Source organism: Neophocaena asiaeorientalis, unplaced genomic scaffold, assembly GCF_003031525.2.
Source record: "Neophocaena asiaeorientalis asiaeorientalis breed wild unplaced genomic scaffold, Neophocaena_asiaeorientalis_V1.1 scaffold143, whole genome shotgun sequence".
NCBI classification, from domain to species: domain Eukaryota; kingdom Metazoa; phylum Chordata; class Mammalia; order Artiodactyla; family Phocoenidae; genus Neophocaena; species Neophocaena asiaeorientalis.
Window position 1 is genome coordinate 1,239,515 of NW_020175536.1, and position 18,196 is coordinate 1,257,710.

Here is an 18,196-nt window from a genome sequence, read left to right on the forward strand (position 1 = left end):
AAGAACATAATGCATTGAAAAGCTAATCCTGCTTCATTAAAAATATTAAATTGAATTGTATAGGTTTTCTGCTGCAGGCACCATGAAGTGACACTTTCCTGAAAGGTTAGTGTTGTAGTGGAGTAATAGCTGTGAAAGCTTCTGTTATGAATTTCTTAGTCAAGCAAGATTCTTTGCTCCTACATCAGTAAAGCAGAATGGAAAATCAGTGGGGGTAGTGGACTATTCTAGATATCTTGAACTTATATTTACTCAGGTGGAATTCTATTTGTGGTACTTTTTCACCCTGTGAGCCTTGTTTGTTGTGGAAAAAGTCATATACAGATTTAATCCAGTAGATGTATTTCTAAAAAGTTGAGCACAACCTTAGGCTTGATAAATTGAATCCTCAGTAACATTAGGGTTTTCTCTTTGCTTCATTTGTTCTTCACTTGTTAGTGCAGCCTATTTAATTTCATTTAAAAAACTTAAAATCCTTTCGTATAGAATTTTTAATAAATTATTTTAAAATAAATTTGCAATTTTTAAAATCAGACTTTCTTTAATAAGAACATATTTTTAAAGTTTGACAGTAGAATTAAGAACCTAGGGAATTTGTGTTTGGTTGATTTATTTGCTCACTGAAGACTAAAATCCCATGAAATACAGGATTTTAAAATTCAAATGCGCAACTCTATTTATTTATAAATAGTATAAATTTTAATTAGTATTTATACTATTTAATAGTATAAATAGTAATTAGTGTAGCATTGGGCTTTAAGCGAAGTATGTTCCTTAAATGGTGGTGATTAAAAGATAAGGTAAAAGTTAGGCTACGCAGTACCCCCTTTCCTTTGTTGATGCCTGTGATATGGCACTTATACGGATGTTTGTCTACAATTCAAAATCAAATATTAAAATGAAATTGTATTCTTTTTTTTTTTTATGAGATAAAAGTTAATATTTTGGGTTTTGTTCTTAACCATCTGCCCTTGAAATATTTAATGGGCTTAAATCAAGCAAGTGTGATTGTCCTTTCAAAATTTGTGTTATATTGTTCATATTTATTTATGAACCAAAGGTCAGAGATAATCGGATTATTTCTTACCTAGAGTGTGTACATGAATGTAATATTGACATATTCTGTAAGTATGCAAATCTAGTTGGAATGAGTTTAAGGCTCATAGAGCAGATGTTAGGTAAACAGAGAACAGTGTCTATTATACATAGTTATTTAAATAGCCAGAGCAAAACTGCTTGAAGTTAGCACTTATTATGATTAATACCACCACCCCTCATACCAACATCAACTCTTTAGAGCCTAGGAATTGAAAAGAACATCTTAGCAAAATAAAGAATATCCACCAAAACTCCACAGTAAGCCTCATACTTAATGGGAAGATGTTAGAAGCATTTCCTTTAAACTTTGAAACCTGATGATGATTTCTATCACCACTTTTATTCAACATTATGCTAGAAGTCCTAGCCATTAAAATAGGAAAAGAATAAATAAGAAATGAAAGGAAGAAACAAAACTTCTATTATGTATGAATGATTGTATATACAGAAGACTTAAGAAAAATCTATATGTACAGTGGAAAAGGAGGTAGCAAATCCATGATTATTATATGTTAGGTACTATGACAAAGGTATACCTTGGGAGCAGAAAGGGCAGAACATTCTAAAGCAGTTTACATTATAAGTAAATAAAGTACTATTACATTTAAACATACTTAAAGAAAAAACTTAGAGGGCATTTACAAAAACAAGAATTTAAAGAAAAATAAACGTTCTGGAAAGAAAAAGAGAATATACTATAAGATATATACAGATAAGATATAACTGTTGTCCTGTCTTGTATCCTTAGAACTCCATATTTGGAATGTGGAAGGTACCCAGGAAAAGTGTTTTGACTAATCAGTTGAAGAGAATGAGAAATACAAAGTTACTTTCTCTTTTAACAGAATGTCATATCTTTTGAAAAATGCTCATTTCCCCTTTACTTCCCATTGTTAACAGTCCCCTAGTTCTTATATCTGATAGGCTTGTCTTTGTCTGATGCAGCTAATGCACTACCATAAGGCTAATTTTCCTCTGACATCACTTCCATATGTGATACCCTGTTTAAAAATTCTTCAAGGGGATCCCCGTTTCTTACAGTAGTGAGTTCAGACTTCTAAACCTTGTGTTCAGGGTTCTGTGTGTTTGATCCCATCACAACTATCAAACTGTATCTCTAACTGTCCCCAAGTGTAATCCCACCCCGATAGATAGGGATTCTTCTTTTAGTCCCTTACACAATATGTGCTCATTCACACTTCTATTCATGATCACTCACTCACACATCTGGAATGTACTTCTCCTCTTCAGTGAAACAAATCATGGTCAGCCCATTTATCATAGACTCAGTCCCATCTCTGACCCTTCTAGCTCATTATGATCTTTTTTTTTCTGATGGGAGATATTTAGATAAAAATCAGAGAGAGAACTATGTTGAAAAAGCTTTGAAGAAATTGTATGAGGAAAATTTGGAAGAGAGACAGTCACTAATTCAATTCCTTCATCACACTTGGAAATGTTCACAGTTGTCTCGTTTCCATGCTTAATAGAGAAATGACTTCAGACCACACCCTCATGATTTCCATTTTACTGAAACTTTTCTCTCAGAAATTACCTGACTCATATTTGTAAAATTTTGTATCTTTTATAATAACCTTGAGAGGTTTTTTTATTATAAAAGTAATACAGTGTACTAATTTGTGGGAAATAGAAATAGGATTAAGGAAAAAATAAAAATCACCAGTGCCTCTACTACTGTCACCATTACTCTTAGTATTTGGTACACAAAAGAATCTTCCTTAAAAGTTTTACCTAGAACTTTTACAGTTACAAGATTGGGTATCAGAGTAAAAGTTCTTCAGCTCTACTCACCACAAGTTCATGATGTCAGCAGTTGGCTAAGCTATAGTAAGTAGGGTCTTAGATGCTATACTGTTGAGTAGTCTATAGCATGTTTATAGGGTTTGTAATTATTTTGATGTGATTTGCAGATTATATTGCAGGTATTATTAACCCCTTTAAGGCTTAAAAGAATAAAAGCTCTGAATTAACTCTGTTAAGGGTTTTAGTAAAAAGAGCCAAATAATTATAATAGAAACATATATAGAGGTTATTAAAAAATTAGAATGTATGGAAAAATTGATAAACATAAAAGTATATTTAATATAGTCATGATGCAACAGGAATAATAGTGACTATATTCAGTTGATAGTAAGGAGATAAAGAAAGTGTTTGTGCCTAAAGTATATTTAATTAGGTAGAACACTTACTAACATGATCCTGATACTGGAGTAGAGAATGTTTCACACTTCAAAGCTAAGCATAGTAAAAGTGCTGCTGATATAACTTCCTTTACAAGACAGAGAGGGTTCCACATAATTATCTTTATATATGCAGAAAAGGCATTTAATAAAGAGTATTTGACCAAATTTAACCTGTTTCAGGCTTTTAGAACTTTTAATTAGAAGGGAATAGGTAAATACTTCTTAAGCATTGTGCCTAATATTAAAACATTAGAAGTAGTCCCATTAAAGAACAAGACAGGGTACCTACTATCATGCCTGTGTTATTTAGCATTCTTTATAAGTACTGTCTGATGCAGTTAGAGAAATATAGTCTGCCCCCTGAATCCACAGGTTCCTTATCAGCAGATTCAACTAACTGCGGATTGAAAATATTTGGGGAAATAAATTCCAGAATTTTCAAAAAACAGAACTTGAATTTGCCATTCACCAGCAACTATTTACATAGCATTTACATTTTATTAGAATTTTTTTCAGTAATCTAGAATTGATTTAAAGTATGTGGGAGAATTTGCATAAGTTATATGCAAATACTACGCCATTTTAAAAAAGGGCCTTGAGGAGTCTCAGATTTTGGTATCCAGGGGGAGTCCTGGAACCAATCCCTTGTGGATACCAAGGGACAACTGTACATTGGAGGCATATTACTGAAAAGGAGCATTCTTTTTACCTGGAAGTTAAGAAAATCAAATGAAAATTATTAGAAACAAAAGACTAATCAGGTGACTGCTTACAAAAAGAAGCTTGGAAGTTATCTGTCCTAACAAACAAGTAAAAAGCCAAAAAGTTGGAATTTAACTCTTCTTAGATCCATCAGAGAATTGAGATCACAGGACAAATGGCTGTCTCCCAAATTAGAGAGACAGGCAGAACAGAAACCCGTCAGCAGAAACTGTCTCTGGAACCAGTAAGGGGCAGGACAACTTAAACTGTAATTGACAAATTGCTGGCGGATCATTGTGGACAAGACTGAGAGTTAAATACTCAAGGGGGTCCCAGTCTTAGGGGGGCCTTCATAGTTTTGTGAGTTTTACCTATAGGAGCCCTACCAGGTTCTCACAGTGAGAAAAATCTCTTTTGCTTCTGGCAGAGGGAGGGGAAAAGCAGCTATTTTGAAAATGTCCAGAACATTCTGTTCTTCTTAACAAGGCCTGCCCTCAAAAGAAACTATTTTACTAGCCCAGCCTACGGGCTTTGTGAGAGCCTAACTGACCTGGGGGAAGGGGAATACCCAATTCCAGCCTCCTCTAACCTTCCCCATGGGAGAAGAGAAATACAGACTTCAGCACCCTCTAGCCAACCTGTCCTATCTGGGGGTGGGAGGGGTGGAGGGACAAAGAAGCACTTGTAAACATCACACTGCAGGGGCACAAGCTCACTAAAAGACAGAGGACTATGGGATTCAGTCATAGGACCATAGAACATTTCCCCTCCCACCTCCTCACCTCACTATGACATCATTAGGGGCCTGTTTATCTCAGCTCTTTTTACCTGGTGCATCATGTCCAACTTTCAGCAAAACATTACAAGGCATACTACAAGCCAAAATTGATATGTAAGGATCAACAGCTTTCTATTATAAAAATACTTATAAATATCAGGAAGGGAAAGGTCCTATTTATAATAACAATTAAAAATATAAAATATCCAGGAATAAACTTAAGATATAGGAAGAAACTATATGAAGAAACTTTAAAACTCTGCTGAGTAATGTAAAAGAATACTTAAATAAATGGAAAGTCATACATTGTTTTTTGATAGATAGGTTCAATATTGTTCAGAGTTTAATTCTTGCTTGTTTTGTAAATAATATGGTTAAGACTTGACAAGTTGATTCTCAAATTTGTAATGACAAAAGTCTGGAAACAATAGAAATGTTTTTTGCTTAGGGGGATGGTTAAATAAATTATGTGTTTACAATTGTATACTGTGTAGTATTTGGAAAGAAAAAATGGATTTTCATATGTGGCTATGAAAATATGTTCAAGATAGATTAAAAAATTCAGGACAGAAGAGTGTGTTTAAGTTTCCATTTGCTGAGAATTGTTGAGGGAGGTCTAGAAGAAGCCGCGGATACATAAAGAGGGGTATTAATTAGAGGCAGGTAGAATGAGAACAGGGAGATATGTTGGAGGCTGTTTGTACAATTCCAAGTAAAAATTGATAAAGGGCATGCACTAGGGTAATGACAATGCAGAGTAAAGGACAGGTTTGAAAAAATATTTATGTGGACGTAATGTGTTTAAGCTGCCTGAGTATTGCAGATTGGGGGAGAGAGGAGTCAAAGATGATGACTCCAGGTTTCAAACCTGGTGACAATTCATGGGTTCACTTCTTTTCTATCAGACTGCCCCTCCTTTGTGTACTTGCTGTTCCTCTCTCCTGAGCTAAACAAGGTGACCGTAATATGTCCTTCATCACTTGCTCACCCCCAAACTCCTTACTCCTGTCTTCCTTATGCTTTCTTTCTCATAACTTCAGCTATCGTTACTTTATGGATGACTCCCATATCTTTACCTCTGGTTGTGATCTCTTTCAGCCTCTGATCCATCATATCACTTGCTTGCTATACAGTTACAGTAGGATGCTATTATGTCATGATCATAGTCTTAGTTCAGTCATACATCTGTTCAAGTTCAGCTGCTGTTGTGAGGTATATGTCACCTTGGAAAAGTTGCTTAACTTCTCTAAGGGTCAATTACCCCATTTAGAAGTGGGAATAAAAACACTACTGCTCTTTCAAGGTATTATAAGCAGTAAATGAATAATGATCTTCTAAAAGCAGTGCATTAACCAGGTCAGGTCATGATGATGTCTTCTGTGTATGAGGTAAAATGAAAGTAATGAGATAATATTTTAACTACCTACCTATCTACTTCTGTTTGTTTTTGGCAGAAATTGATATAAGCCATCCTTTACTGGGAAGAAGTGTTCTTTATCACAGGATTATATCATTCTAACTTTTTGGTTTTAAAAGTCTCCTTTCTTTTATGAAATGATATTGGTCATAGATGGTAGTTTTTTTTTTTTAATTTTTAAAATTTATTTATTTTTGGCTGCGTTGGGTCTTTGTTGCTGCACGCGGGCTTTCTCTAGTTGCGGCGCGTGGGCTTCTTTTTGTGGTGGCTTCTCTTGTTGCGGAGCATGGGCTCTAGGTGCACTGGCTTCAGTAGTTGTGGCACGTGGGCTCAGTAGTTGTGGCTTGCGGGCTCTAGAGCAGAGCGCAGGCTCAGTAGTTGTGGCACGTGGGCTTAGTTGCTCTGCGGTATGTGGGATCTTCCCGGCCCAGGGCTTGAACCCGTGTCCCCTGAATTGGCAGGCGGATTTTTAACCACTGCGCCCCCAGGGGAGTCCCCATGGTAGTTGTTTTTGTGGTTATTTTAATGTCCTAAGTTATTTTTTTTTAAATAGTTGCAGCCCTATGTTTTTTTTTTTTTTTGCGGTACGCGGGCCTCTCACTGTTGTGGCCTCTCCCGTTGCAGAGCACAGGCTCCAGACGCGCAGGCTCAGCGGCCATGGCTCATGGGCCCAGCCGCTCCGCAGCACGTGGGATCTTCCTGGACCGGGGCACGAACCCGTTTCCCCTGCATCAGCAGGAGTCTCAACCACTGTGCCACCAGGGAAGCTCTGCAGCCCTATATTATTCCCCTCCTCAACCTCCACAGTTTCTCCTATTTACATCCTATTTACATATTAGTGTGGTGCATTTGTTATAATTGATGAACCAATATTGACACATAATAATATTAATTAAAATCCGTAGTTTACATTGGGGTTCAGTCTTTGTGTGGTACAGTCTACGGGTTTTGACAAATGTATAATGACATGTTTCCACCATTACTGTATCATACAAAGTAGTTTAACTACCCTAAAAGCACTCTTTAATCCACCAATTTGTCTTCACCCCTTCTCCCTGAACCCCTGACTACCACTGATCTTTTTACTGTCTCCATAGTTTTGCTTTTCCAGAATGTCATATAGTTGGAATCATCTAATACATAGCCAGATTGGCTTCTTTTACTTAGCAGTATGCCTTTGAGATTCCTCCATATCTTTTTGTGGCTTGATAGCTCATTTCTTCTTATCACTTAATAATATTCCTTTGTATTGATGTACCACGGTTTGTTTATCCATTCACTCACTGAAGGACTTTTCTGTTGCTTCCAAGTTTTGGCAGTTATGAACACCTTGCATTTTAAGATTTAAACTTGAAAATTTTTCTTGATATTAGGTGTGTTATTCCTAGGGCTGCTGTAACAGAATATACAGACTGAGTGGCTTAAAACAACAAAAATTTATTCTCTCACAGTTCTGGAGTATGTATCCTAAAACTTTTGTCATTTTCTAAGTGATAAGAGCCATAGGAGCATCTTTTGTTATAATATTTAGTTTTTGTCTCTGTTTCCAGAGTGATAAAAGTAAAAGCATCTTTTGTTATTCATAACACACCCCTTTGGATCACACCTGAGTTTATATTAATGAATGACTTTTGGAAAGCCCCTAAGGATGGGGCCTGGTTGTCAGGAGAATCCACCTTTGATTAGGTTTGGAACTTTCAGCCCCCTCCCATCTCTGGGGAGGAGAGAGGGGCTGGAGGTTTAGTTAATCACTAATGGCCAGTAATTCAATCAATCATGTCTAAGTAATGAAGCCTCCATAAAAATACCCTTATCCATAAAAATACCCTTACCGAAGGGGTTTAAAGAGCTTCCAGACTGGTGAACACTTTGAGGTTCTGGGAGAGTAATATGCCCAGACAGGGCCTGGAAATTCCACACAGCCTCATACCTCATTCCTTGCCATATGTAGGTCTTCCATCTGGTTGTTTCTGAGTTCTGTCCTTCATAATAAACTGGCGAATGTAGGTAAGGTGTTTCCCTGAGTTTTGTGAACCATTTTAGCAAATTATTGAACCCAAGGAGGGGTTGTGGGAACCCCTGATTTATGAACGATTGGTCAGAAGTACAGTTGGCAACCTGCTACTTGAGATTAGTGCTTGAAGTAGGGGGCAGTCTTGTGGGACTAAGCCCCTTACAATGTGAAGTCTGCACTAACTATGGGTGATAGTGTAGTAACTGAATTATAGGGCACCCAGTTGGTATCCGCTGAGAATTGGAGAATTACTTGGTGTGGAAAAAAACACACATCTGGTGTCAGAAGTGTTGAGAGTAGAGGATTGGAAAACAGTGATTTTTGTTTCTTTCTCACAATCTAAAATCAAGGTGTTGAGAGGGTTGGTTGCTTCTGAGGGTTCAGAGGAAGAATCTGTTTGATACCTCTTTCCTTGCTGCTGGGGAGGACCAACGATCCTTGGTGTTCCTTGCCTTGTAGATCCATCACTCCAATCTCTGCCTCCATCTTCATATGGCATTATCCTGGTATCTCTGTGTCTTCTAGGGATGTCTTCTTATATGGACAACAGTCATATTGGATTAGGGGTCCACCCTATCCAGTATATCCTCATTTAACTAATTATATCTACATTGACTCTGTTTTCAAATAAGGTCATGTTCCAAGGTGCTGTCAGTTAGTACCTCAACCTGTGTTTATTGAGGGGCACAATTCAACCCATAGCATGAAGTGATGCTTTCCAGACTGTTCCTCTGTAGATACTCGCCCTTTTTTTGTTGTTGTTCAATCATTGATGGTGATGTAATATTATCCATATCTTACTAATTGTGGTTTCAGCTGAAAACCAGTGTCCTTGGCAGTGTTATAAAAAGAACGGGCTTCCTTGTGCTTGAATTTGGATGTACTTTCAAATATGTAACCAGTAAGATCCATCCCAGACGCCAGTCTGTGCCTCTTCAGAGTTTGGTTTGTATGATTCATTTGCATACTTTGTGGTTTGTCAGTGAAGTATAAAAATAGAATAAAGTGAAATTGATGTAAAATAATTTTCTTTAATAGAATTATCCAATGAAGAGTAAGTTCATTTTTTTCTTCACAGTTCTAGTACATAAAGAAGCTGTGAGAGATAGTGTATAACTTCTACAGACTCATTTTTCCCTTTCAGGTGATTATAATTTAGTGTTTTGCAGATTTCAGAAAAATTCTTTCCTATCTTTCTGTCATCTGACATTCCATGTGAAAACTGACCCATAAACTTACCAACTTCCAGATCATCATTATAGACAAGGTTTCTGAATTTCCTTTATAGTAATTTCCTGATCAGAGAGAAGGAGAGAAAGGCAGGTAGGTTAGAGTTGCATGGAAAGTTACTGAGCATTTCGAAAATAGTTTGATAAAGAGGGCATGGAAGAAAATGGGGGGAAAAAAAACATGGTTGGGAGAGAGCAAAACTGAATTATGTTTTAGGAATAAAAAATTATGCATTTCAATCTGTGTGTTTTTTTCCACCAGTAAGATTTTAATGTGATCAGTACACTTTTCTTGATAGTTAAGAAAAGGATTAAATATTGTATTAGGTGCTAGTAAAGAGCAGATTTTATATAATCTTATCTATTGATATAGCCAGAGCTCTTGAGGCAGGCCAGCATCTAATGCATCTGATAGTAACAGAATGGATAGCCACTTAGTATCATGACTTTGGTCCAGTACGAGAAAGTGTTTTATGTATTCCAGGCGGTTTCTTCTGGGGGCAATTTCTCTCTTCCTCTCATATCTGAGGGTTATATAACTTTTTCTCTGCTGAAGACGGTTCCATGTGAATGCTGACAAACTTAATGAATCTGTCCGGCTTTGCTGTCTTAGTTTCTCTACTCTCATTTTAGGAAGGTAGGACCCTGGTGTTTCTGAGTTGACCTCTTGTTTTGACCTTAACTCCTTTCTTTGTTTAATCTGCATTTATTTTTTCATTACTGACATATCTGAAATGCAATTCTCTTCAAGTAAAAAGCAGCCTGTATTACTCAATAATTGCTTGTATTTTTTTTTTTATAAACCTAGGGTCAAATTTGATCACTTCTTCCAACAAGCTATTTCATATGCATCTTTATTTCTCCTACCACAGACTAATCCAGGATTTTGATATTTCTCTCCTAGATTATTATCCTTTCATCTTTATCATATACAGTTTTGTGCACCTTTATGACCATGCCGTTTACCTCTATCAGAAACCTGCAGTGGTTTTCCTTAACATGACTGGTCAAGTTTAAAATCCTTACTCTCCCCACTCCCCCCCATATTTTATTATAAACATTTCCAAACACACTATTGAGTTGTATCAATTCTCTATATGTTCAATATTAACCCCTTATCAGATATATGATTTGCAAATATTTTCTCCCATTTGGTAGGTTGTCTTTTTTTGTTGTTGATGGTTTCCTTTGTTGTGCAGAAGCTTTTTAGTTTGATATAGTCCCACTTATTTATTTTTGCTTTTTTGCCTTTGCTTTTGGTGTCAAATCCAAAAAATCATTGCCAAGACTGATGTCAAGGAGCTTATCCTTTATATTTTCTTCTAGGAATTTTATGCTTTCAGGTCTTACATTCAAGTCTTTAATTCCTTTTGAGTTGATTCTTGTGTATGGTGTAAGATAGGAGTCTATTTTCACTCTTTTGCATTTGGCTGTCCAGTTTTCCCAGCACTATTTGTTAAAGAGACTGTCCTTTCCCCATTACATATTCTTGGCAATTTTGTTGTAAATTAATTGACCATAGATGAGTGGGTTTATTTCTGTGCTCTCTATTCTGTTCCATTGATCTCTGTGTATTTTTTATGCCAGTACCACACTGTTTGACTACTATAGCTTTGTAATATAGTTTGAAATCAGGAAGTATGCCTCCAGCTGTGTTCTTTCTCAAGATTTCTTTGGCTGTTCAAGATCTTTTGTGGTTTCCTACAAATTTTAGGGGTTTTTTTTGTATTTCTGTTGAAAAATGCCAGTGGAATTTTGATAGGGATTGCTTTGAACTTTCTATGTTTTTAGTGTTAAAATTTACCTCTTTTTATATTGTGTATTCATGAAGAAATTATACTGGCTCTAGTTATTTTTAATAGTCTTTTCCTTTAAACTATGTAATGTTGAAAGTTATGTGGTTAACACACCATCCTATTACAGAATTAGAATTTTCTGAACCTCACTGTATATTTACCTTTATCAGTGAATTGTATATTTTCATGTTACTATTAGTGTCTTTTCATTTCAGCTTGAAGAACTCCTTTCAGCATTTTTTGTAAGGTAGATCTAGTGGTGATAATTTTATATGGCTGATCTAACTTTTATCCATCTGGAAATGTCTTCATTTCTGAAGGATACCTTTGTTGGATAGAGTATTCTTAGCTGGCAATTTTTTCCTTTCAGCACTTTGAATATATCATTCATTCCACTCTCTCCTGGCCTGAAAGGTTTCTGCTCAGAAATCTGCTGATAGCCTAATGGGGGTTCCTTTGTAGTTTACAATCTTTATCTTACTGCTCTTAGGATTTTCTCTTTGATTTTTTTTTTTTTTTTTTTTTTTTTTGCGGTACGCGGCCCTCTCACTGTTGTGACCCCTCCTGCGCAGGCTCAGCAGCCATGGCTCACGGGCCCAGCCGCTCTGTGGCATGTGGGATCTTCCCGGACCGGGGCACGAACCTGTGTCCCCTGCATCGACAGGCGGACTCTCAACCACTGCGCCACCAGGGAAGCCCTGTCTTTGATTTTTGACAGTTTGAATATAATGTGTCTTGGAGAAAATAATTTTGAATTGAAACAATGGGGGATCTATTAGCTTTATGAACTTCAGTGTCCAACGTTCTCCCCAGGTTTGGGAAGTTTTCAGCCGTTATTTTTTTTTTAATAAGCTTTATTCCCCCTTGCTTTTCTCTTCTCCTTCTGGAACTCCAGTGATTCTGCTATTGATTCTTTTGATAGTGTTCCATAGATCATGTAGGCCCTCTTTTATTCTTTTTCATTTTTCTTTTTTGTTCTCCTCTGACTGTGTTATTTCAAAGTTCCTATCCTCTAACTCATGGATTCTTATCTTCTGACTGTTCTGTTCTGTTGTTGATGCTTTCTTTTGCATTCTTCATTTCATTCATTGAATTCTTCAGCTCCAGAATTCATGTTTGGTTCTTTTAATGATTTCTGTCTCTGTTTATTTCTCATTTTGATCATGTATTGTTTTCCAGATTTTGTTAAATTGTCTCTTTATTTTCTTGTAGGTCATTGAGTTTCCTCAAATGTCTGTTTTGAATTCTTTACTGGATAAATCACAGATCTCTGTGTCTTTGCCTTCAGTTACTGGGGGATAATTATGATCTTTTGGTAATGTCACAGTTCCTTTATTCTTCATGTTCCTTGTAGTTTTACATTGCTGTTTTGGCATTTGAAGTAAGTTGCTTCCTCCAATCTTTACTAGCTGAGAGATACTTTTTGTTGATCCTACTTGTGTTCTGGGGCTTTCTGTTTTCTTGTATGGGTACATCAGCTCCACACTTCTTGCTCCCTCTGGTGGCAGAATTGTTAAGCTTGTATGTCTTCTCTAAATCTTACTGTGACCCAGGCTGGCTGTTGGTTAATCTCTCTTTCATTTTCCAGAGGGTGGTGCTACAGCTCAAGATCGTGGTTTCTCTCTTTCCCATAGACCCTGGCTTGTTTTCTATGTATACTCCCTGTCTACCTGAGCTTATTCTCACTGTTGTTGCCCTTGGAAATGTGAACAAGGAGCTGGCTGCAGAGTGGGGATGGTCTGGATGTGGCCTTTGGGGAATTGGGAGTTTTGGTGGGTCAGATTAGGGGATCTTTGGATGAAGTTTTGCCAGTGACTCATGGTGGCCTTCCTCCTGGAGTCTAGAATGCAGAGAACCACATCCATTTAATGCCCTCTGGTATTCTTACCTGCCTCTTCCCTGAACTCCTCCCTTCCCCCAGTCACGGAGCTCTTGCTTTAATAATACTCTGAGGCTGTGGGAGAGAGTTGGGTTTCTTTAGCAGTGTCCCCACAGCTGGGAAAGCTGTGTGCTCACTCACTGTTTTCCCTTTTCCCCAGAGGCATTCCAAACCTTTTTCTCCAGGCTGTGCCACCTTGGGGGGAGGGGTGATACTGGCAAAGGTCCTCTTACCCTAATGGGTCCAAACTTGTTATTTTTTTTTTGTTGTTCCCACTGGGGTGCTGGAACTTCTTTAGAAACCTGAACTTCCATAAAGCCTTTCTCATCTGTGGGTATTTGCTCATGTCATTGTTTTCCTGGTACCGCAGTTAAGAGGGGTTGGAGTCAGTTCACAGGCTCCTGCTGGTTCTACAGCCTGTATCAGGTTCTGTCTGCTTTTTACACGATGCAGTGGTGGGGGAGACTCCTTCTAGGTCCCTCGGCATATGGTGCTGGATTCCATAGCTCCCATGGGGACACTTTTGTTCATGGATAGATACCAAATTTTAGAAGTTAAAGGACAATGAAAATGAGGGATGCCTTATGCTACCATGGAGCTAGCATCACTTCTCTTGCTGCTTTCTTTAGAATAGTAAGATGCTTGCTATTCTGTAGCTAAGTCTAGAAGTTAGTAGGTCAAGAGTTAGAGAGATATATGATTACCTTTATGACATGCTGTCTCAAATATTAATCCCGGTGTATTTTAGAGCAGAGGAATAAAGCACCACGTGAATAAGCCATTGTGAGAAGAAACAGTGCAAATTTATGTTGATGCTTCTCTTAAGTGAATAATAAGTATTTCTTATATTTTAACAGCATCTTGCAAATCCCTTTATGATGCAGCTATCTCATTTCATATTCACAAGCCTGTAAGGTGGATATTAATATTACCGTAATAATATAAATGATGAAACGAAGACTCAGAGAGGTTAGTATGGTGGCTACTGCCACCAAATGGGTTTTCTTTTGTGTTTTTTGGCTGGAAGGCAGTTAGGATATAAAAAACTTGTCTTCACTGGGTACCACAAATTTCTTATATATAAGTTAATTTTCATTCCCCTTTTTCATCTTAATTACTGCCTTGGGTAATTTTTTTCTTTTTTCAAAAGCAGGACATGTGGGTTACATTTTTGTCAACTTGGCGTATATGAGAATGACTTCCACATTAGAGAGGTCACAACATTTTCCTTCAAGAATCTGATAACATTTTCTTATTGTCTTCTAGAATATGGTTTTACAGAGAAATTTGAAGGTAGCCTGATTTTGCTTTTGTATGTAAATTCTTTCTCTTTCTAAACATTTTTGTCTATATTTTCACAGTTTGTCTTTTAATTACAGTTCAGAAATTTTTGCTGAGATACACCCATATATGTCTGTTCACTGATTTTTATGTGGAACATGATAAACTATTTCGATCAGCAAACTTAGACAATCTTTACTCATTTCAAAAGCATGTTCTTCAGTTACATATTGGATTGTTGCTTCTATCCTGTTTTAATTTTTTCCTTTAGGGAATAGAATTCTTGTATTGGTTATCATCTTCTCTCATGATTTTTATGTCTGTTCTTTTCTACAAATTATTAGAGGGTTTTTCACATTTGCCCTGTACATAAATGCTGTCTTCTGAATAATCCATTCAGTTCTTTATTAACTCCAGCACAGATTTTATTTCTGCTGTTACATTTAAATTTTTTTGTAGTAATTCCTTATTTTACCCATTTCTCTTAGTTTCAGTCTCTCCTTTCTATTCCTGTTTCCTAGGGGATAGGCTGGTTTCCTTTTGGGTATGCCATATAGTTTATACATTGTTTCTACTAATGCTTATAGGAGTATTTTCAGAGAACTGCTCTTTTTTTGAGCTTCAGGCTGATACTACCTTTTTCTTGTCAAACAATCTTTTTTTTTAGGCCCGATTTTTTTTTTTCTCTTCTGTTTCATTAAGGATAGATTGGTTCACAATCAGTGTTTGCCAGTAAACAAAGGGTCTGGATTGCCCTTGACCTTGCTTTGTGTGCTTGTTTGAGTTCCTTTCTATATCTTGAGCTCTAAAGTGAGTTGTTCATGTATAACCTCCAGTGTATGCCTATTATTAAAAGTCTGTCATCTGGTGCAGATTTTCCAAACAAAGCTGTCCATCTTGCTTCTCTTCATTGTCTTGTTCTCCGACATTCTAGTCCAAGAGTATATGAGAGCCTATGATTCTCAACATGCACTGCTTGCACGCGTTTCCCTGTGTCTTTTCTCACTTTGCAAAGCTTTACTTATGAAGATTGTACCTCGTCATACACCTGTGCCTCTGCCAGAACTGCCTTTCTCTCCACACCTGTCTACAACACACATATTTTCTGGGGTTTGCAGCTTCCTTCCGAGTACAGAAATATAGAAAGAGAGGAAATCATGGGGAACAACACTGTAGCAACTATAAGAAGGTATACCTGTGCAAAAGAGAACTAGTGCCCAGCTTTGGAAGTGACATAATCATTGTATTTCCAAATCAAGTGATAGTGGGCAAAGGATAAAGCAGATTCCCTTTATGTGATCTTTCACATGTGTAACCTTGTTTGGTTTTTTCAGTATACTGTGTGTTAGTTATTATTCATATCTTTTGATCTAATTGTTTTCATAATTAGTAGAAATTCTTACCAGATTCTGGCAATCTTGTTAGTCTAAATTTTTACTATTATTATTAATTTTACTATTATTATTTCTATAAATAGAAAATACTTATTAAGTATATATTTTGTGTCAACACTGATGTAAATGCTTTAAGTGTATTAACTCATTTAAGTTATAACAGCCCTTTTGTGGCATACTGTACTTATCACCCTTTTATAGGTGGAAAAAATGAGGCATAAAGAAGTTGAACACTTGTCTAAGAGTACTTAGCTAACATATAGCACAGTCAGGATTTGAAGCCAGGAAGTCTATATATTTGCATAGTGCAGGTTTTTATCCTGTTTTTCTGCATCTTCATGGACTCGCCCTTTCTCCTTCATTCCCTACTTCTCTCTCTTCCTTTTTTCTTACGTTTCTTTTATGACTGCATAAACGACTATATCAGGAACTGGCAATGAGATACCATTCAAAAATATGATGTTTTTTGAGTTTTAGAATGTGGAATATTAACAAAGTATGTATGTGTGTATATATTTTAGTTCTTTAGGTATTGCACTAAGGTGTCTTTCTGAAATAAATTTTAAAATTTTCAAAAGAATGAATTTGTTTAGATTGCAAATTTATTGAACAGAAGTAATTTGTTCTTTGTAGTTCTTCCTTTATTTGCCTTAGGTGAGCATTGGGCTGTGGCAGTAATGTCTAACCCTTTTGTGTAATCCTCCCTCAGCACCTAACTTAAACTAGGGAATGACTTGACTATCAGTAAGAATTAGATTCATTGCATTAGTGCTGCCAATATGGGCACCACTAGATAGATGGCTATTGAACACTGGAAATGCGCCTGGTCTGGTTGAGATGTGCTAGAAGTATAAAACATACTCTGGATTTTGAAAGCTTAGTATGAATAAAAGAATATAAAATATCTCATTAATACTTAAAAATATTTATTATGTGTTGAAATGACAATAGTTTTGACTTACTAGATTTAATAAAATATGTTATTAAAATCAATTTTTGACTTTTTTCTTTTTCTAATGTGACTATAAGACAATTAAAATTACATATGTGCCTCGTGTTATATTTTTATTGGGAGTTCAAAATTGTATAAGTTATGGTATCTCTTCTCTAGGGGTCTAGTACGGAAGAAGACAGGCAATTAGAGTGGTGTGGTAAGTGCCAGATAGGAGCTCACGCATGGCAGACATCTAACTCAGTTTTGACGGCCTGCAGAAGGTGACCTTTAAGGCAGTGGTAATGCCTTGTATTTTCTCCCTTTTACCTTCTTTTGAGGACTCTTAAGTCTACTTTTTGGATGGAAGGAAATAAAAGTCAAAAGCTATTTAAAAAAAAAATTGAGAATCTTTTTTCTAGTAGTATTGGTTCTCAGTCTAATGAAACAAATTGAGGTTGAAGTAGAAGGCCTGAGTCTGCTCACAGAGACCACTGCTCCGCCCTCCCCCCCAGACAGGCTAGGACAACCAAATGGATGGTAGTGCCTCTTGCTAAGTATGGAACACAGATCAATTTTAAATCTGTTGAGTACACAGTGTCTGTGAGACATCTAGATGGAGAGGAGCATTAAGCAGTTGGATGTATGGAACTAGAGTCCAAGAAAAATCTCAGCTGACAATGTAGACTGAAGTTAGGTAATGTCATAGATAAGGTATGAAATCAACAGGAAGTGAGTAAAGTGAGAAATGGACGAACCTTGAAGAAATAGGGAGGGTTGAGAAAAGCGCATATAAAGGTCATTGAAAAAGAATGGCCAGAGAAGGAAGAGTTTAGCCAGGAGAGTGTACTTTCAAGAAGCAGGCAAGTGCAGATAGTATCACATGTAGCTAGGAGATAGAAATAAAGACTGAGAAATACCCATTGTCTTTAATACTGAGGAGGTTATTGGGGAGAAAGCAGGTTCCCTGGAAGGGGTTGGGTTAGGTCGCAAAGCCAGATTGCAGAAGGTTGAGGAATTAATGGGAGGTAAAGGACTGGCGACAGTGAAGGTTATTGTTTAGCAGTGAAAGAGGTGAAAGGGGAGGCTTTTGGCAGTTAGCGGGATGTATCTAGCATACGACGATGACGACAATTGCGATATTAGCATACGACAGTTGCGATATTTAGCATATGACAGTTGCGATATTTAGCATATTACAATTGCGATATTTAGCATATGACAGTTGCGAGCCCACGCACTTTTTAGCTATAGGATCTTGAACAAGTTAGTTCTGGCCTCTTTTTCCTCATCTAGGAAATGAGGATGATAATACCTACCCTTACAGGGCTGTTGTAGGAGTCAGTGAGAAAACGTGTTTTGTGTAGTACCTTATACAGAGGAGGCACTCAGTACATGTTTGTAGAAAAACAGCAACTTCACATGTTACACATGCCAGCATTATAGTCTTTATAATTTGATTTAAAGCAGTAT

General features: G+C 36.8%; 1 protein-coding gene across 4 annotated transcripts in view; it reads left to right on the forward strand.

The window, feature by feature from the left end:
• Positions 1-18,196, forward strand: part of MTMR2 (myotubularin related protein 2) — a 108,508-nt gene that overhangs the window by 43,345 nt on the left and 46,967 nt on the right. The window lies entirely within an intron of this gene.